The sequence below is a fragment of the Oncorhynchus nerka genome, linkage group LG21, assembly GCF_034236695.1.
Source record: "Oncorhynchus nerka isolate Pitt River linkage group LG21, Oner_Uvic_2.0, whole genome shotgun sequence".
In the NCBI taxonomy this organism is placed as follows: Eukaryota; Metazoa; Chordata; class Actinopteri; order Salmoniformes; family Salmonidae; genus Oncorhynchus; species Oncorhynchus nerka.
In genome coordinates, this window is record NC_088416.1 from 7,230,187 (window position 1) to 7,252,530 (window position 22,344).

The following is a 22,344-nucleotide window of genomic DNA, read 5'->3' on the forward strand; positions in this document are numbered from 1 at the left end:
AGAAAATGTTGGTAAATGCTATATATAGTCATAAGTGCACCCATACATGGGGTGGTCGGGGAAAGCCATTCCTTGAGTGAGAGGGTAATATTTTTGTTACCATCAGCAAGTGCCTCCCAAGCGGCATCAGGCTCGTCTGCTACCGCTTTGCGCTGTTTTAATCTCAAGGGGTGAGTCGCGTTTCTATCTGTTATTTTATCATAATTACGCTGAGCGGGTTGTTATAAATCCAACATTTTTATTTCAGGGGAACCTTTCCAGTACATTAACGTTGATAATGGTCATATATGGGGTCATACATGTAAACTAAGTGAAAGAGTGACAGATTTACATGTCTGGAGTTGTTTTGGGGATTGATCATTTGTCTCCGGTGAGGGATAAGGGGTTGTGTTGAAATTTATCTGAAGGCAGTTATACTTTCACTGTGCACTAATGGCATGCCTTTGAATGAAGAGGTCGCTGAACCTATTTTTTTGGTGCATCAGTTTGGCAACCTAACGAATTTTTTTATTTTATTTTACCAGGCAAGTCAGTTAAGAACACATTCTTATTTTCAATGACGGCCTGGGAACAGTGGGTTAACTGCCTGTTCAGGGGCAGAACGACAGATTTGTACCTTGTCAGCTCGGGGGTTTGAACTCGCAACCTTCCGGTTACTAGTCCAATGCTCTAACCACTAGGCTACGCTGCCTAGAATGATTGTATACCTAAGACATGTCCTGGAAAGTTGGATAGTACATAAACAGATTAGTATTGAATTTATTAAGAGGCAGTTGAATAATGAATGTATTGATTGATCAGGATGTTGATGACTTGTCTTATTTATGTTAGGCCAATTTATTTTCTAATGAGTATTGGCCTACATTCAGCCAAACGTGCAGGCTACTAATTTTCTTCTGTGGCTTTTGACTATATTTCTCCAGTGCATTAGCCTTCAAACTTCTTTCAGCTATTCATAGATGAGCTGTGCAGGGTGAAACATTTGAGGGGCTGACCCCTGTTTATATGGTGGTATGTGGAGGCAACATTCATGGCCCCTCATAAACCATAAAGTTATGCCTGAAAATGTCATTTGTGGGATAAATATCATAGAATTAGTATGCAAGGGAGATAATGTGAAAGATATATTCTCTGTCAAAGTATTTGGAGTTTAATGGAGAAATAATAACCATTGCGTATCAGTCTTTCGACAGCCATTTTGTGAGGCCTTCAAAGACAGAGAGAGCCTGTGTGCCTATAAGTGCGGGCGCTGCAGTTAGGCTATGTTGTCAATAATTATGTGAAAGTTGATGATAATAGGGAATATTCATGTACTAAGGCTTTGCAGATTCTCATCAACCGTAGAAGGTTGACAACTATAGTTGACAAAAGCAGCGTGAAAAGCGCTCAATGGGAAGTCATTATTGTGTCTGATCATGCTAAATACATTGACATTAATGTTGAAAACGTCATTAACACAGCAAACCACCTCCAATGTTCAGTTGCATGTGAAGTAAAGGTAAACAATTCCATTTCCCTCCTCCCTCTCCTTACCTGGTATTGTGACCAGGTCTCTTTTGAAGTGTTCCAGCCATGCCTACCAAGGTCATGCATTTTAATCAGAAGAAGCATGTGAGCCACGTCAGCCATCACAGCTCTCACACTACTAAGCATGTTGTCAAGGAGCACTCTTCAAGGTAGGGGATTAGTGTTATTGCTCACCTGCAGCACTATAGAAAGCAGTTTTTTGGCAATACAGCAGCTGGAGCACAATAGCGTGGATGCACATGGTGCTGGTGTAGAGGGAAGTGGAGTGGACAAGAGATGGTCTCCAACTTCAAATGTACACCACCCCATGCTGATGCTATGCGGCTTGCAGCAATGGATTCTGCCTTGTTTTAGGGTCGTAGGGTCATATCAGGCCACTAGATGTTGCTTTAGCGCTCCTCAGACCACCCCAACCCTTTGGTGGTTACGCCATCGGCTGTGCTTCAAACTGCAATTCCAAGGTTATAGGAGTCTGTGGTGAGCTGAAGTGGTGGCGTTCAAATGGAACTGTACCCAATGAAGCCTCAAACTCAGAATTTGTCACGCTGCAAGCAGAAGCCAAAGTGTTGGGACCTATTGACCAGGTCCTAGCAGGCCGTGACGTTGATGTTGTTATGCAACCCATGTCTAGTGCGCATGCCACTGCTTTACTGTGCCTGAAACATATCCTGAACCCTGTTCTAGACCCCAACCCATCAAGAAAAAAACTATCCAGTTACTGGACTCTTTATTGGTTATATTTGCTAAGAAATTAAAAGGGCAATTCTGTAACTTTTCAACCTCCTATTCATCATTTCCAGCACCAAACCAGTGTCCATATATGTGAAAACAGCACGTTTCTATGATCTGTGGTTAAAAAGATAAGAAGAAAAGTACAAAAAACAATGTTTCTCTGTGACATCACAGGGTAGGCCACGGTGATTTTCTAGCCCAAGGGATGGTTATTTTCTTGCTCCTCACGTCACCACGAATCTCATAGTGTTTGAAAATCCATGTTTTTAAAATGTTTCACTTTTGATGATGTCATCGGGAAGACGTTTTTAACTTTCTATTTTTTTTCTACAAAACGTAGAAATGCTCAATTTTCACATATGTTGACACTGGTATTGTGCTGGAGATTGAAAATGAGGTTGAAAAGTGAACTTTTGTCCAATACCAATGATCTCACTATCTAAGTGAAAACCACTAAATTAATTGATTTTATTAGCTTTTTATGTCCCTTTTTGGTTTTTCATATGAAGTATATTCTACAATTGTTTTTACATTTTAAAATCACAGTACCACCAAAACAGTGCTGGCACTAAGTGTTTTTAAAAAATCTTCCTATCTACCTGTTCTAATGATTCTAACGACTGCTCTCTCTCTACAGGAAATCAAGCTCTAAGTCCGTGAATCAGGTGCAGCACACCCACGCCACAGAGGCTATGGCTGAACCAGCCTATACAGTGGCGTTCAGGCAGAGGTGGGTCCAATAGGACAGTGTCTCACAGCTACATTGGCCCAGTACAGAAACAACCCCTAGCTTTTACCCCTTGACACTTGTGTAGATCTGAAAGGATTCGATAGGTGTAAGCAATTTGGCAAAATCTCCACCCAACTAAGATGGAACTACTACCATACCTATTAAATTCTTTCAGGTTTACATGAAGTGCCTAGGGGAAGGGGCTAGGGGTTGTTTCTGGACTGGGCCCATATGTCATGCTGTTTTAGGTGTAAGGGAATATTTACCACAGTCAGAGCAGACTGCAGGCAAAGACTAGCAGGAGCTACTATGGTGACTGAAAAACACAGAAAATATGCCAAATTGTGTCCTGGTACATGTGTTGTGTTCATTATACAGCAGGGATCATCAAAATAGATTCAGCTGCGGGACGATTTTTATATCCAACAATGAACACAAAAAACAATGGGGAAAAAAGCAAGCCCCCAGTTGTGGAACCCTGTTATACAGGATGAGTTGGTTAGATGTTAATAACCTATCTGACCTAACACTGGACAATACGTTGAAGTGTTCGTCTGTTGTTGTCGTTTTTGATTAAACACTGTATATTGTACCGATATATAAATTCTTATCTTTCCTGCTATGGAATATGTATGTAGGAGCACCGATGAGATAGAGGAGTACCAGCGAGTGTCTAGTCATGTTGGGAAAGGACTTGCTTCAATTCAGAAGGAGCTCCACAGGATGCGAGTGGCCACAAAGACCCAAGTGGAGAATATTGAGATTAAGAGAGAGGTAATACACTGGATTGTGGAAGGATCATGTTATATGCAGTGCTGCTGACACAGGATCAGATATCATTGATGAAACCCTGTGATTTGCACATATCACAGTTAAACAGATATGTAATATTTGATAGCTTTTTGCCTATAGTTTATATTATCCTGTTTCTACCTATACTAACCTTATCACTGCTGGAGGAAAGGTTGCCCCTCATTTGCTAATGCAACTTTTACTGTCTCTCCTCAGGTGCAGGAGATGATGCACAAGAAGGTGACGTCGAGTACGGAGACGGGCAAGGCCCCTGACTTCCTGGTGGCTCTGAGGCCCCACGCCGCGTGGGAGAAGACTCCTGTCAAGCTGTTCTGCACCGTGGACGGTCACCCCAGGCCTATTGTCAAATGGTTAGGAGCGCTCGCCTCTTATTGAACCACTGTTGTACTTCATTATGTATCCGTTTCCATATGGTGTCTGCATCTGGTAACTACTATGATTAGCCATGTAGTCTTTGAGATGTGACATGTTTTACCAACAACTTAGCAACTGCTTCATTTATAGACAGACAGTTTAGAGACATTTGCCTACGATGGATTAGAATGCACTTTTAATGAGCATTTACCTGCAGTTGTGGTTGTAAACTGGTTATAATGACATCATTTCAACCAGATTTGTCCTCTGGGACAGTACTTGGCTGGCCTTCATTATGGTGTCTATTGGAGCTTTTTACTGAGGTTTCCTCACTCTATGGGTCTCATTAGCCCTATGTTAATGATCACATTAGCACCATTTACACCGTCCCTACTTTAACAGCCAGCACCTTGGTCTTGTCTCATGCTATAAATGTCTCTGCACATTTCACTGTTTATTGGAGGAACTTCACAGATATTTAGGCTATATTTTGTTTATGTTTCCTGTCAACGGCCTCGCGAATGGTACAGTGGTCCAAGGCACTGCATCGCAGTGCTAGCTGTGCCACTAGAGATTCCGAGTTCGAGTCCAGGCTCTGTCACAGCCGGCCGCGACCGGGAAGACCCATGAGGCGGCGCACAATTGTCCTAGCGTCATCCAGGTTAGGGGAGGGTTTGGCCGGCAGGGATGTCCTCGTCCCATCGCGCACTAGCGACTCCTGTGGCGGGCCGTGCGCAGTGCACCGTGACACAGTCGCCAGGTGTACTGTGTTTCCTCCGACACATTGGTGCGGCTGGCTTCCGGGTTAAGTGGGCATTGTGTCAATAAGCAGTGCGGTTGGGTTGTGCTGCGGAGGACACACGGCTCTCGACCTTCACCTCTCCCGAGTCCGTACGGGAGTTGCAGCGATGAGACAGGGCTGTAGCTACCAATTGGATACCACGAAATTGGGGAGAAAAAAAAGGTTTCCTGTCAACACAGTCTCATTAGAAATTTTCTAAATAGTGACGTTTAACCATTGAAGTAATGTCAAATATGCTAACATATTAATTATGTCAAAATTATGCAATATTAGTTATATGTCACATAACAGATCTATTAAAAACACTTCTGTACTAAAAATTCAATCAGAACCCACTTACTAATTTGATGCCTTGTATTTTCAGGTATAAGGGAGGAAAACCTGTTGACCCACTGAGTGCCCCAGGAAAGTACAAGATTGAGAGCAAGTATGGAGTACACAGTCTGATTATTAGCAGGTACTGTACCTCACTCTAATTCACTGTCTCTTTTCATGTTAATTGGTTTAATTTGACCAAGGTCAAGTTCGGGTTAATTTCAACTTGATTAAGGACATGAACCGAAATTCAATTCACATACTGTAGTATTTGAAATCATTATTACATACATTAAATTGTGTTTCATTTCTTGAACTTACTGACTTCAAATGAAATTGTCACTTGCCTTGTTCTACTCTATGAACAGGTGTTGTTTTTCCACTTGTTGTCAGGCGGTACCCATTGTCCCCTTTGGTTGTTCCCTGTTGCCAGTGGAAGTGAATGGCACCCCAGTGAAACTGAAGGGGGGAGGGGGTTGTTGCATTTCCTATTTAGTCTAAAGACTCTAAAGACAGCCTGCATGTCGCTGGCCCGCCCGGCCCTCGTCTTCACGACGCCTCAGCTGTTCATACCGAAGTGCTGACCTCCGTGTCATTCGATCCGTTCATTCCTCCCCCCCCTCTCTCTCTCTCTCTCTCTCTCTCTCTCGCTCTCTCGCTCTCTGCACTGAATCTCTCCTACGTCGTCATTACGTTACTAGGTCAAAAAGGACACCGCCGTTTAAGGTAGCCCCTCCACCCCAACACGCTCTCTTTCATACCCTTTTCTTTTCCTCACTTAATCAATTAGTTGTCTTTGATAATATTTGAAGAGAAAGAGAGTAACGGTGGGAATAACATGGCCGGAGATCCATATCACCCCAGCTGGGAAAATGGAAAAGGAATCGTCTTTAAAATAGTACTTCCAGGGGGGACGGTCACATTTCTCCTCTTCTATTCTCAACCTCGGGTTCTCCATGGGAATGTCTGTCCTCACGATGTGCCGCCTTCTTATTAACGCCTTCTGCTGCTTCAGAACGTCGCCTTCTGTTCGACGGCGCTCTCAAGCCATGAGATCACCTTCTAAAACGCAATGTCTCCTTCTTCTCACTCATGTCGTCAAACATTTGACTGGGATTAAAAGTCGTCCTTTAAAAGGCATGAAGGTGAAGGGGAGGATGTTATGAACTAAATGCATTTCTTGGATGTTACACAGTCCTGAAGTAATTTAACACAATGCCAATAACCCCCTATGACATTAACCGTTTTTAACCAATCAGAATTCAGGATTAGACCGACCTGTTGTAGAAACAGTGATAATGAACAGCACAATACACATGTACCGTTTATTTGAGCCAATGGAATCATAATATACTAATATCTAATTTCCTTCACTTAGGTGCGTGGTGAGTGATACTGCAGAGTACAGCGCCGTGGCAACGAACTCTCATGGATCAACTACCAGCAAGGCCTTTGTCACTATCAATAGTGAGGTTTTTTCTCTCTCTCTCTCTCTCTCTCTCTCTCTCTCTCTCTCTCTCTTTCTCTGTCTTTGAAGTATTTGCACTGGACTTGAGCTGCTATTAAAAGTTCCCTCAAATGTCACTCTCCAACACAACAAACACCCATAGCATATGAATCTGAATGAAGGTTTTCATTTAAAAAAAATAATGTTCCTTCTTCCCTTTCTAAAAATTATTTGTATTCCTCATAGGACCAGCAGGAGGAGCCTATGGGTCCTGCCAGCTTTCTGGTCAAGGTGAGAGGAAAGAGTGGATTGAGAAGGAGGGTGGGTGGAGAACCAGCCCAGTGCTGCTGGAGTGGGGCCCAGACATGGCAGGCTTTGCTTGAGATCAGAGTCCACAAATAACAGTGTCTATCTAAGTGGCCTGATAAGCACTGGAAACTATTGTGAGTGTGACTTTGTGTTGTTCTGGCCCTGAGACAGTCAACGAATGGAAACAAGGGGCGACTTATATTCAACACACACTGAAGGACCTTACAATGTCACAATACAACACACTTTTACGAACACATCAACCATGATAATATTGGATTGTGCTAAACTGGTTTGTTTACATGTCATAATGACATTTCTTCATCCACAAGCTGCATAATATCTGTATGTATTATATACTGATATAGGTATATGTTGTTTAAGTGTTTGGTTAACACAGATCATAGCAAGCACTATAGGGCATTATTGGTATACTTGAGATGTACTAATATATTAGCATGTGTTGTCCTTGTCTTCTCCTCAGTGCCCCACCTGACTGTGATCCACCACAGTAAGCTGGAGATCACCATGCTGGATAGGTTTGGAGTGTCGTTCGGAACAGAGGGAGGTTCCATTAGTCTGGTGTGTACCATGGTGGTGGTCCCTGATCTGCCCAACGTACCACCACTGGCCCAGTGGTACAGAGATGGTGAGCGAGTGAACATTACTCAATGGTACATCATCACAAACAGCACCACACAGGAGAGCCATACAGTACATTGTGTAGAAAGCACAGTGCATCTTCATTCACAGCACATGTCCGTACAGCGCAGCCCAGCATATTACAGTGTGACATAGAATGAAGCAACAGTTTTTGAAAACATTCTACCATCATGTTCTTACGGTCAACTCTCAACAACAACCAACTACTCGATAAAGTGTTGTTATTCCGTCTCTGTTGTTGATCAGATAAACTGCTGAAGGCTGGGAAGTTGGCTGAGATTAAGGTTGGTGGGGGCACTGCCACTTTGACTTTGCCCCTCCTGGCCAAGGATGATGAGGGTCTGTACACCCTCCGCATGTGGACGAAGGACGGCACCACTGAGCACAGCGCCTACCTCTTTGTGAAAGGTAAAGTCATATGGTCTTATAATGAAATGATATTATAATTTGACAATAAAGCAGCAAACACCGTTAGAAATCTATCTAGAACCTAAAAGGGTTCTTCTGCTGTTCCCATAGGAGAACCCTTTGAAGAGTCCTTTTTGGTTGCAGGTAGAACCATATTGGTTCCATGTAGAACCCTTTTGGGTTCCATGTAGATGGGTTCCATGTAGAGCCCTTTGTACAGAGGGTTCTACATGAAACCCAAAAGGGTTCTACCTGGAACCAAAAATGGTTCTCTAATGTGGAAGAACCCTTTTGGAAGCCTTTTTTCTAAGAGTGTAGAAACAACATATTTATATTTGAGAAATATTATTTAATGTTATACATTAGAAAGGAAAGAATGTTTAGTGTAATTATATAAATTAGAAACAATACCAGGTTTGAGGTTTGTTGTTAAGAAACATTTAGGGATAAATGACACAGTTCCAACGGACCCTTTAAACTTCAGGCCTGACTCAACACAAATATATGGTCTAGGCATTTTACATAATCCCATACATATTTGCATGTGATAACCCAAGTGATTTATACAGTGTTGCCGCTTTGTCTCCTTATTCTCTACAGTCCCACCTTGCTTCCTTGTTCTCTTCCTTATTCCCCAGATGCTGCTCCCTCTGTGGCTGGAGCACCTGGTGCACCAATCAGCGTCAAGGCGTTTGACATCAACTCGGACTACGTCCTGGTTGCCTGGAAACCCCCCAACACCACCAACGAGGCTGCCATCACCGGATACTTTGTGGACAAGTCAGTTTTAGTCATTTAGAACCTTACGTTAGACTCTCTCATACAGAATCTCCAACAATAGTCAATAAAAGCAGATTTGATTGTAGTTGTTAGAAGATGCAGAAGACCTAAAGGATGGCCATTGAGAGTGTAAGACAGTGGAGTGATTGTGAGAAACTTCACGGTCACATGATGTTTCAGATCTAATCTGGTAGAGCAATTGATTTTGTGAAGCTACCGGATCTCACAGAGCCAAACAAAGACTTGTGACGAAGGCACGCGAATTAGATTTCTAGATAAATGACTGATGGAACTACAAACATCTGCAGTATCATTGTTGATGTCCATTCAGACCAAGCACTTCCACACGTCAATACATTCGATGGTTTATGATGTAATTCCTCCTCCTCCTGTACAGACGTGAGTCTGGTAGTGCTACCTGGACCCAGTGTAACGACGCCTCAGTGCGGATCTGTAAGTACCCCGTGCACGGCCTGAGCGTGGGTCACGCCTACCACTTCCGGGTCAGGGCTGTCAACAGTGCCGGGATCAGCAGACCGTCCCGCGAGTCTGACAAGGTGACTGCCCTTGACCCAGCTGAGCGAGAGAGACTGCAAGGTACATAACCACACACAGACTCATGATGTCTACTTGAGAGTGCATACTCAAAGGACATCTTTTGTATTTATGTTTTTGGGTGAAATATCAGACAGCAGATGTACCTTTGTGTCACACATGACTTTTCTGGTTTGTCCTCTGTTTGAAACAGTGATTAAACTGGATGGGAAACATGAAGTAGTGATTAAAGAGGATGACCTGGAAGGTAGAGTATGCCAACAATGGTAACGGACAAAAATATTGTGTTGAGTCTGTTCTATTCCTCTCGTCTATTAAACAAAAACACTGGGTAACAAATGAACCTTCCACTCAGCGTTGAAATCAACATATCCACAACATTTCCCTAACTGACCAATGTCCATCAAAGCAAATACCTGTTGAATATATCGTATCGGCAAAAGCCCTTACAATATACAATACTATACACATGAATGTATGTACACATAAATACTTGTGTTCTCAGTACCTTAAAAGAGGAGTTGAAGGATTTCTCTCCTAATTGTCCTTATTAATCAATAAACCCGCGCGCTTCATGCTCACCTTCTGCTTTTAGATTGGACTTTGGCATTGCCATCGTAACAACTCTTAATGATAGTAGTCATAATAATATCATAATAAGAATTAATAAAAACAACTTTTCTAAGCAACTTCATTGACACCACTGGACTAACGGTGAGACGAGCACCATAATAAATAGGCAACTAACCAGCCAGCTCTTTAAACTTATATTTAACATGGGTAGATTATAACTTATATCCTTCATTTTTCATATCCAAATGTCATCCTTTGCGTTGTATAACTTTTAACCCATCATCTAACTCTTGACGCAAACATTGTAACTAAAACGATCTAAACTAACCCCAAATGTAATTCCATAATACTAAATGAACCCCAAATGTACTTTAAAGTTTGATCTAATCAAATAATAAGTGTTATGAAGTATTGTTCAATGCCATCCAATCCCAACATAGGTTACGTTACATTGCCGGGGGAGCCTACAGATGTGCATGCCTCAGAGATATTCAAATCATATATCGTGCTGAGCTGGAAACCCCCCAGCCCTCGTGGACGGGCACCACTGTGGTACATCATTGAGAAGGTGTGTGGCTGCTCCTTTCCCCTTCCCATCTACAGCATGTAGATCTCTCAGTACAGTCTACTGTAGTAGATTAGACAGCCCATTTGATCTTTTCACAACTTTCAATCTGTCTAAAGTGCAGTAATATTTTTTGCAAAATGGCAGAAATAACAGCTGGCAGGTATGTTGCTAAAGGCATTTTTTTCGAATGAGATTAGTGATTCAATGATGTTGTAGAAGGCTTTTACCTCTCATTTGCCTTCCCCGTCCCAAATATCCACTAGTCCGTGTCAGGCACTGGGGCTTGGCAGAGAATCAACACAGCAGTGAAACTGCAGTCCCCTCGCTACCCCGTTTTCGATTTGGAAGCCGGGAAAAAGTACCAGTTCCGTGTGCATTCTGAGAACTTGTACGGGGCCAGCGAGGCCTCTAAGCCTACAGATCCCATCGAAAAGGTGGATGAGCATGGTAAGAGTGGGGTTTAGCACACACACACACAAACACAGGCAGGCACACACACACACACACAGAGACGAGTACACACACACAGACGGGTACACACACATACACACACAAAATGTATGATACATGCATATGATACATGCATTAACAAACAGTGACAGTGAAGGAATCCTTCCAATTCTACTTTGACAAATGAGACTCTGTTTAACATATGTTTCAGGTAGTGAGCGGCCTGTTGGTATGTACAATATAAAGCCCAACGTTTATCCCTTACTTGAAACACACTGAGATTTATGTAGTGTTACTATCACACTCCTGTAATGTCACAATCACAAATCGGTCTTTCACCCCTGATCGTATTTTGGAGAAACTAACTACCAATGATGATGGGCATGATTAAGTCACATCAAATCCTACAGTATCCTCACCCTAACGTCACAATCCCAAAATACGTTTCGTCCCCACAATATCCATGATTGATAATGGTACACTCTTGTCTGACACGAACTCCCGTCATGAAAGATGCATGACATCATGTATCACAACCGAAAATAATGTAATCCCTTGGTGGAATATAGTCCACAGGTTTACAGAATGGTTATTGTGTCCATTGTTCTTTATATGTCTGTATCTCCTCATAACATTGCACCAAGATATCCCGCCACATCAGGTATGTAAATGCATCATGAGAAATGCTTTATTTCTCCCGTCTTAAATGGTGTTTATAAATGACGACAATCATTTATTTGAAGATTTATAATGAAGATGCATGTTTTTCTCATTCCTAACCCCTTTACTCTGTTACTGTGTAGAAATGATACATCAATTCAATATCTCCAGTCCCCAACATGCATGTGTTTTGCCTGTGTAGGTGTTCCCTCCGCTCCTGGTCAGGTGGTTGCCACCAGGAACACCAAGTCCTCTGTGTTTGTGCAGTGGGACCCCCCCAAACACCCCAACCACCTCATTGGGTACTACATAGATGCCTCTTTGGTGGGATCCAAGGCCTGGGCCCCATGCAACCACAAGCCCTACAAGCACACCAGGTAGCCATTTAAACATAGACGTTTGTCTAATAGTTATCTATTCAAGCTATGGCAGTGATTTAATATTAGATATGTTATTAAAGGAGATGGGACAGTGAATGTAGTGTGACAGGCCTCTGGCTTGAGAATAATACAGAAATCAAATCTTTGCAAACGAGACACTGATTTGGCAAAATCCTGACACCTACAGTGCCTTCAGAAAGTATTCAGACCCCTCGACTTTTTCCACATTTTGTTACGTTACAGCCTTATTCTCAAATGTGTTAAATAAAAACAAATCCTCAATAATCTACACACAATACCCCATAATGACAAAGCAAAAACAGGTTTTTAGAAATTTTAGCAAATGTATTAAAAACATATTTACATAAGTATTCAGACCGTTTTGTTATCAGACTGGAAGTTTAAATCAAATCAAATGTATTTATAAAGCCCTTCTTACATCAGCTGATATCTCAAAGTGCTGTACAGAAACCCAGCCTAAAACCCCAAACAGCAAGCAATCCAAGTGTAGAAGCACGGTGGCTAGGAAAAACTCCCTAGAAAGGCCAAAACCTAGGAAGAAACCTAGAGAGGAACCAGGCTATGAGGGGTGGCCAGTCCTCTTCTGGCTGTGCCGGGTGGAGATTATAACAGAACATGGCCAAGATGTTCAAATGTTCATAAATGACCAGCATGGTAAAATAATAATAATCACAGTAGTTGTCGAGGGTGCAACAGGTCAGCACCTCAGGAGTAAATGTCAGTCGGCTTTTCATAGCCGATCATTGAGAATATCTCTACCGCTCCTGCTGTCTCTAGAGAGTTGAAAACAGCAGGTCTGGGACAGGTAGCATGTCCGGTGAACAGGTCAGAGTTCCATAGCCACAGGCAGAACAGTTGAAACTGGAGCAGCAGCACGGACAGATGGACTGGGGACAGCAAGGAGTCACCATGCCAGGTAGTCCTGAGGCATGGTCCTAGAGCTCAGGTCCTCCAAGAGAAAGAAAGAAACAATTAGAGAGAGCATACTTAAATTCACACAGGACACCGGATAAGACAGGAGAAATACTCCAGATATAACAGACTGACCCTAGCCCTCCGACAATTGAGCTCATGTCCATCCTGTTTCCATTGATCATCCTTGAGATGTTTCTACAACTTGATTGGAGTAAATTCAATTGTTTGGACATGATTTGGAAAAGGCACACAACTGTCTATGAAAGGTTCCACAGTTGACAGTGCATGTCACCGCAAAAACCAAGCCATGAGGTTAAAGAAATTGTCCGTAGAGCTATGAGACAGAATTGTGTCGAGGCACAGATCGGGGGAAGTGTACTAGAACATTTCTGCAGCATTGAAGATCCCCAGAATACAGTGCCCTCCATCATTCTTAAATGGAAGAAGTTTGGAACCACCAAGACTCTTCCTAAAGCTGGCCAAACTGAGCAATCAGGCGAGAAGGGCCTTGGTCAGGGAGGTGACCAAGAACCAGATGGCTAGGAGGCCAGCATCCCAGTGTCGCCTCTTACCTGTTGACGTTGAGGCTGGTGTTTTGCGGGTACAATTTAATGAAGCTGCCAGTTGAGGACTTGTGAGGAGTCTTTTTCTCAAACTAGACACTAATGTAGTTGTCCTTTTGCTCAGTTGTGCCCCGGGGCCTCCCACTCCTATTTCTATTCTGATTAGAGCCAGTTTGCGCTGTTCTGTGAAGGGAGTAGTACACAGCGTTGTACAAGATCTTCAGTTTCTTGGCAATTTCTCTCATGGAATAGCCTTCATTTAGAAAAAGTCCTTTGTTTCTGGCCATTTTGAGCCTGTAATCGAACCCACAAATGCTGATGCTCCAGATACTCAAGTAGTCTAAAGAAGGCCAAAGAATGTGCCTTTCTTTAAAAAACAAGGACATTTCTAAGTGACCCCAAACTTTTGATCGATTGTGTATATTGTCCAGGTCTTAGAGTCAGCAATTCTACCTTAAATTCAAGACGTATAGATGATCATGTTTAATTTCCCTGTTTTAGGTTTGTGGTCCATGGACTGACCCCGGGGGAGACCTATGTGTTCCGTGTCCAGGCTGTCAACATCTATGGCCTCAGTGATGAGTCCCAGGAGTCTACTCCAATTGCTGTGAAGTCCGCCCTCAGTGAGTATCAATAGAATATTGCCATATGAGAAATGCAGAATTGCCATCAGTTAATACAATATTTAAAAAGTTTTTTTTTTTTTTACACCAACAGTTGTCACATACAGTGCTTTACAGTAACCTTAACTAGACCCCCAAAGAGCAAGCTCTATTGCCTTACTATCAATACTTAACTTTGACTATTTTCCTTTGTCCAATGTCTAATATGAAGGATTTTATTATTTCATCTAGAGAGGTGAGTGGAGTATGGTATGTATTGAGTTGTTCTGTTATCTAGGGGTGTTTTTAATGCACAGTGTTGCTCCTGAACAGGTTCACCACCAGACTTATTCACTGTCCCTTCCCCCAACTTTTGCTGTATCTGTGCTCTGAACTCTTGTCAGAGTATCACAGTATTATCGTGTGTTTCCTTTCAAATCACCCACCATACTGTACATGCAGTTTAACCACTATATATATCACTGTATAACAAAAAACCCTCATGCAACTGTATGACAAATCCCATATTTAAAAAAAAATGTCTATGAATTTTCACATCAGTTTGAAATGAAAAAAAAACGGGTCAATTTTACTTGATGGAAAGTAATCCTGAATTTACCTGTGTGACTCTGTGCCACAGCGACTCCCAGTGCACCTCATGGCATCACCATGCTGAGTTGTGACGGAGCCTCCATGATCATTGCCTGGAAGAGCCCCAAGCACTGCGGTGGCTCCAAGATCAACGCCTACTATGTCGACAAGCGTGATGCAGACACCCTGGCCTGGAAGGAGGTCAACTCTGCCCCTACCAAGACCAAGACCTACACGGTATGTCACATGGTATCAGAAGTGGCATCTGATTAGGATAAATAGGTTTGGTTCTTCATACATAATGGTTTAATAACTGCGGTGTTGATAGTGTGAATGGTATGTACTCTTCCCTCTGCATCCAAATGATAGATTAGAGCTGTAATAAAACGTTGCCATTCAAAATCAATAGCAAATATGTAGCTACTTGTAGCAACACTGTTGAAAATATTGGATATGTTTGGATCCCTGTCGCAATATTGTCCCCTTCTCTTCAGGTCGACGGTCTGACGGAGGGAACCTTCTACGAGTTTAAGGTCCAGGCTGGGAACCTGGCAGGTGTGGGCGTGCCCTCTGCTCCCAGCACACCTCTGAAGTGTGAGGCCTGGACTACCACAGTACCTGGTAAAGTAACCATCTTATTATGAGTATTTTTTTTTTGCATTAGTATTGTGGTACTGTATAATGTCCCTGTTACTTATTTAATTTGAGATGAAGTTATTTTAATTTGAATGTTCCAGCTATGGGCAGTGAGATTGTGCAAGGTTACTGTTTGACCTTTGACCTTTAGGTCCAGCCTATGACCTGGCCCTCAGAGAGGTCAGAGGTGACTCCCTGGTCATCCTGTGGAAGGCCCCTGTCTATACAGGCGCCAGTGCCGTCACTGGATACATCGTGGAGATGGCCAAGAAGGGCCATCACTACCACCCCCTGAAGGAAGAGGCTATTGGCCACTGTTACCTGCAGGTAAACAGGCAGCTACAGTATGTAGACCTGCAGACATGATGATTCACATCATCTCTGCAGAGTTTGTATATTGAATCTTAACTTGTAATATGTGTGCGTAAAACTCAAAAAATGTAGCTTGAATCATGTTTGGATATAGAAATGTTCATTAAATGTCATTGTTGTGCTCTTGTAACTCAAGTTAGGATTCAGTCTGCAATGAACGATGTAATGTTTAATGGATGTGATGATTTGTTGGCGCTGTATAGGTGACTGGTCTGGAGGCAGGAGCAGAGTATACGTTCAAAGTGAAGGCTGTCAACGCTGAGGGAGTAGGAAAGGCCTCCCAGGCATCTGAGCCAGTGGTGGCCAAGGCTCTGCCAGGTAATAACACTTATATGACAGATATATGACAACTGTATGACATTTACTGTGTGACAACTTCAGTCTGATATAGCCTGTTGGATTTGTGTTTGAACGGTTTTGGTATAGGAACATATGACACACACACATTCATTGGTTTTGAGCAGTATTTTCATTAGCTTTTGGTTTGAACAGTTTTGCTGATGCATATTATGTACATTTCCTCTCCACCACTCAGCAATAAAGGTTATTATTTTGTTTGTTTTCATGTGTTAAGGCACCCAGGAGATCCAGTGTGGAGTGGATGAAGACACTGGTGATATTTTCCTGTCATTCGAGGCCTGTGAGATTTCTGAGACCTCCAACTTTGCTTGGTCTAAGAACTACAAAGAAATCAGGGACTGTCCAAGAGTCGCCATAGAAACTAAGGGCAAACAGTAAGTGTTTTTTTTTTGTTGTCTTTATTGACCATACAACCATACTAAATATTTTTGTCAACATAATTTGTCTCGACATTTTTTTTTTCCAGCTCTAAGCTGACTTTCGTCAACCCAGACGTGAGTGATTTGGGTGCCTTCTCTGTGGTTGTGACTGACACTGATGGAGTTTCTGCCAGCCACACCGTGACAGAGGATGGTAGGTTTGGATACGCCCCTAGACTCAGATTTAAAAATATAGATATGTTTCTTGTCAAAGTTTATACCGATATTCTTCATTCTTGAATTTTATCTTGCAGCCCTGAACACCATGCTGGAACTCAGCTACAACATCAGACATCCAAGTGAGTATTATCCTTCAATATGCATCTTTGTCAGGGGTGAAGCGTCACATAGGAATCGTCTCACAATACCACAACAAACATCCCTTGAGAATTGAGAATTTCTTTGTTTGTTTCTTCGTCCAGTTGTCCCACTGAAGCACCAACTGAACTATGAGGTTCTAGAGAAGGGCCACGTGCGTTTCTGGCTGCAGTGCCTCAAGATGTCACCCGCCGTCACCTATAGGTTCATTGTCAACGACAAGGAGGTCACCAGCAGTGATGTAGGTGCCAAACCGACAACCTCAAACATTGCTTTTTAATCAAGGATAAGGAAGGTGTGCTATATGGCACAGTTAACAAAGCAACAGAAAAAAACATTCAAAAATGCATGTAAACATGATGCCTTTTCCTGTACTCTGAATTTCACTGATGAATATAATTCAATAGTATTTTATTCATCCCACCGGGGGCAATTATGCAGTGTGAATATACATAACAAATAACATGAGACATAATCACATGAAACATATAAACAGTGAAACATAAAGGTAATAGTTATTAGGAAACATGCCTGATGTAATGATGGTATGTGTTTTTGTATGTGCCACAGAGCCACAAGATCAGCCATGATGTGAACACCAGGGTGATCCAGATGACTGTGGATCACTTCTCCAAGGCCAGCGAGGCCACCTACACCGTCCAGATCCACGACGGCAGAGCCAAGAACCAGAGCTCTCTGGTCCTGGTGGGAGATGGTGAGAGGGGATGTAATATACAGTACAGTCAGACCTGGGTTCAATGATGATTTCAAATACTTTATCTGGGCTTGATTCAGTTTCCTGGCGCAATAGAACCAATAGAATAGTCAATAAAAACCACAAACTCTGCCCATCTTGCAATCCAGGTAAACTAAAGCAATCACTAAAATGATTTGATAGATTTTACTTCTTTACTATAAGGCTATGGTGCTAGAGTGTAAGAGGTTGGGTATTAGGTTAAGTACTGACATTGTTGTGTTCTATTCTCAGTGTTCAAGGCTGTCTTGAAGAAGGCTGAGTTCCAGAGGTCAGAGCACATCAGGAAACAAGGTATTCTATCCTAGTACACAGATGATTGATGGCACATATTTGATCGATTTAGTATGAAAGTTTATGTGTAATTTGTCAACAAGAAAGTGAAGACTTTGTTGTCTTGATATCATACATTAGTAATCAGCTGGTCTGTTAGTTTGATTTTCAACATTTCAGACTGCGCTGTAGATAACGCTTGTACTGGTCCCGTGTGGTTCAGTTGGTAGAGAAGGGTGCTTGCAACGCCAGGGTTGTTGGTTTGATTCCCACGCGGGACCCGTATGAAAATTGTGTGCTAAATTACGTAAATGTACAAATGTACTGTATATTGTGATAATAGTTTTGAAAATGTAATATTTCTTATCATGTTTAGGTCCCCACTTTGCTGAGTACCTTTCCTACCATGTGGATGACGACTGTACTGTTCTGCTCGTCTGCAAGGTAACAAACACGTTTTCTAGGACCTGTTATTGTGGTTACAGATGTCAATTTACTTCAGGTTGAAACTGTGTACACATTTGTAATCATTGGGCCTTTGCTGTTTACCCATTAAATTGTTGGGAGCATATATACTTTTTGGGACTTCGTTGGGATATAGTTTACTCTCTGTTAGTCAGCACCTCTACAAACATGTTTGGGTGTGCTTCAGCTCATGCTTTTTACTAGGCTCTGCAGTGATTTAAAAGTTGCAGGACAGATTGTATTCTGTATGTGTTTCTGTCTCAGGTTGCCAATGTGAAGAAAGAGACTGTGTTCCACTGGTTCAAGGATGAGGAGGAGATTGTTCTGGCGACCCCTCCTAACGTGATGTCTGGATCCGTTGCTCTCCCCATCTCCTTGGTAACTACTGCTGTGAACCTTGAAAGCAATGACTGCACAGGGAATACAACTGCTCAAGGGAACTCTGTTTTTTGCAGACATTTTCTTAAATGAATATTGACCCTATTTTTCAATTTCCCACAGTATCTTTTTTTGTTCCGAGATCACGATACTATCTAAAATTATTGCAAGATTTTTCTGAATTGATCATATAATCTCAGTAAATAGTACCTTTTTTCTTCAGTTCTCCAGGAAAGACCAGGGCCATTACGAAGCTAAACTCAGTGATGACAGAGGGAAAGACACTTCTGTCTTTGACATTTCTGGCCAAGGTAAACTCCTGCTCCAGGATCTCCACTATCTATAATCTGATTATTGATACAATATAATTTCCTTTATCAGGACATATTGAAAATGAATTCCTCTTTCTACAAATATTCTGTTTTTGATTTGCAGTATTTGATGATATTATCAACGCCATTGCCCACATTGCTGGTAAGTACTTTGTATCAAAACACCTGCTGGGAAAAATATTGATGTTCTCCTTTGCATTGTTGTGGTTGTGAAGGTACTTAGTATTGCTGTGATGGCACTTAGCGTTGGTGTGGTTGTGAAGGTACTTTGTGTTGGTTGGATTGTGAATATACTTAGTGTTGGTGTGGTTGTGAAGATACTTAGTGTTGGTGTGGTTGTGAAGATACTTAGTGTTGGTGTGGTTGTGAAGATACTTAGTGTTGGTGTGGTTGTGAAGATACTTAGTGTTGGTGTGGTTGTGAAAATACTTAGTGTTGGTGTGGTTGTGAAACTACTTAGTGTTGGCGTGGTTGTGAAGGTACTTAGTGTTGGTGTGGTTGTGAAGGTACTTAGTGTTGGTGTGGTTGTGAAGGTACTTAGTGTTGGTGTGGTTGTGAAGGTACTTAGTGTTGGTGTGGTTGTGTCTCTGCCTCTCCTTTTCCTCTCAGGGTCTTCTGCCTCTGAGCTGGTGCTTCAGTGTACCCCAGAAGGCATCAGGCTCCAGTGCTACATGAAGTACTACACAGAGGAGATCAGGACTGCCTGGTTGCACAAGTACGCACATCTCATCTACATCACAATCAGCAAGGCCAGTTACACAGTATGCAGCCATTTTGGAGATGAGATTTGAAGGCATACTGTAACCTACGCCAATCAATGGATGTTCCTAGATACTCATTTTATTTATTTAAGTTTAGACTGTAGGGTAGATTTGTCTGTTGGTCTTACCTCAACGTAAAGTATCCATCCTTTAAATATCACTGTGGAAAGACGAATAAACCTGACCATGTCCGTTTAGGGATAGCAAGATCTCGTCGTCTGAGAAGATGAGGATCGCCGGCACAGCTGAGATGGCCTGGATGCAGATCAGGGAGCCATCAGAGAAGGAGAAAGGACACTACTCCATCCAGATTATGGATGCCACCAAGTCCCACACTCGCACATTCGACCTCTCCGGACAAGGTTAGCATTGCGAGAGAAATAATCCCAGCGGGCTAAACGATGTTACAATGTTGAAATCATGTCATTACATCCAGAAGTTTTGACCACTAGGATTGTTTTAAATTGCACTCAGCTTGTCTTTTGTAGACGATGTCTTATCATGTCAATTTGTCTTTTTGTAGCATATACCGATGCCTATGAGGAGTACCTGAGACTCAAGTAAGATACTTATTTCTGTGCTTTTCTTCTTATGGTTTTTAGTTCAAAGTTTTTTAGTTTTTTTTGCAAAATGCAACACATAAAATAACAATCAAAGAATGAAAAGTTCCACAGGTTTTATAAGGCATGAATTTGTCCTCATCGTATACACACTGCCAAATGTTTTGGTAATACACCAAGTCCTTGATTTATAACAATGTCGTTATTTTATCTTTCAGGGCTGCAGCCTTCGCTGAGAAGAGTGAGTAGACTATATTTACACAATACATATTATCCTAGTGATTACGTGACAACAAGTACTAATTGACTGTTCTAATCCTCAGACCGTGGTAGAGTGGTTGGTGGTCTGCCGGATGTGGTCACCATTATGGAGCAGAAGGTGGGATATACTATGCACTCTGAACAAACTTTATATCATGATGACATATGCTTGTATAAGATTGTGATTGTATTGAAAATACGTGGTCTCTTGTAGAGAATTGCGTGCATATTCAAGAGATCTTTCTCTCTGACCTCTATCTCTCTGACGTCTGACCTCTCCTCTCCACCTCCCTCTGTCCACCTTCAGACCCTGAGCCTGACCTGCACAGTCTGGGGTGACCCCAGTCCAGAGGTCACCTGGTTCAAGAATGAAAATGAGGTAGTCTCCACTGAGCACGCCAAGATAACGCTTGAGGCCAATAAGTTCGCCAGCCTCACCATCACCGCCGTCACGCCGGAGGACTCCGGCAAGTACAGCATCAACGTACGGAACAAATATGGCGGGGAGTTCGTGGAGATCACCGTGAGCGTCTACAAGCACGGCGAGAGCCCCCCCGAGCCCAAAATGGGAGGGAGAGGAGCAACACCTGCACCCCTGGCCTCCAAGACCCCTGCCCAAACCCCTACCCCTGCTCAAACCCCCACCCCCAGACCCCCACCCCATCCCTTAAGTCCCCCACCCCTTCCCTAAGGTCCCCCACCCCAACCGCCAAATCCCCAACCCCTAGGCATGTTAAGTCGCCCAGCCCTGCCAGATCTCTCAAGTCACCAACTCCACCTAGAAAGTAACCAGGGATATTGATGCCTGAGAAGGCTTGAAGCATTTTCTGCTACTGATTTATAGCATGAGTTGAGTGAAACCCAAAGCTGTTACATGAAGGTGTCCATTTTAGGTGTCATATGTCATATAGCTTGGTCACTGAGCTTTAACATGCAAGAAATGTTTGAAAAAAGAAATGAACAGAGTAGATGTTAATCATAAGTGTTAATCATGAAAAAAAAGCTGCACCTTCCACTATACTGTACTATATAATGGAATGTCGGAAGACCTGGGATCAGCCTGCCTAAAGTGCCTGGTGGGCAGGGTTTGTGCCAGGTGGTGCCAAGGGGGTGGAATTTTCCATTGCAACAGGCAAGCTCAATCAAGCACAGCTAAAGTATTTGAAGTGAATTCAAATGGTATTTGAGCCCAGGTCTGAATGTCTGTGTCCATTTCTCTGTGGATGGTGAATAGATGTCATAGAGTGCAGACGGAAAGACACACAGCCAGTGCCGTCCGCACTGCAGTCGCTATGCCAGAGAAGTTACGTTTGTCTGCACCATGTTGCGTTTCCCCCTTTGCTTTGTGTTAGAAATAAACCTCATTTATCACCTCTGTTGTCTTTTCCTGTCATTCTTTCTTTTTTATTTCCCTGACTTGTCTCCTCTCACCTCCCAATTGTCTTTCTTTTAAGGAAGAACCTTTTAGTCATTTGCCAATAGCGTTAGACGATATGGACGTCTGTATGGCACAATATCCTTTTGATATTCTCCTCAACTATGTATTAAGAACATGTTGTACCTTAATACAAATGTACACTCCACAGAAGAGGTCACATTTGGGGTAACAACTCTACCTATAAAGAAAACGACTGTGTTTCCTTTCACCCAAACAAGATACTACTAGCCTGACTTGTTCCAAACCTCTGAAAGGAGAG

The 22,344-nt window shown here is 42.5% G+C and overlaps 1 pseudogene; it reads left to right on the top strand.

The window, feature by feature from the left end:
- Positions 1 to 22,022, top strand: LOC115103732 (myomesin-2-like; annotated as a pseudogene).
- Positions 22,023 to 22,344: the final 322 nt, after the last annotated feature.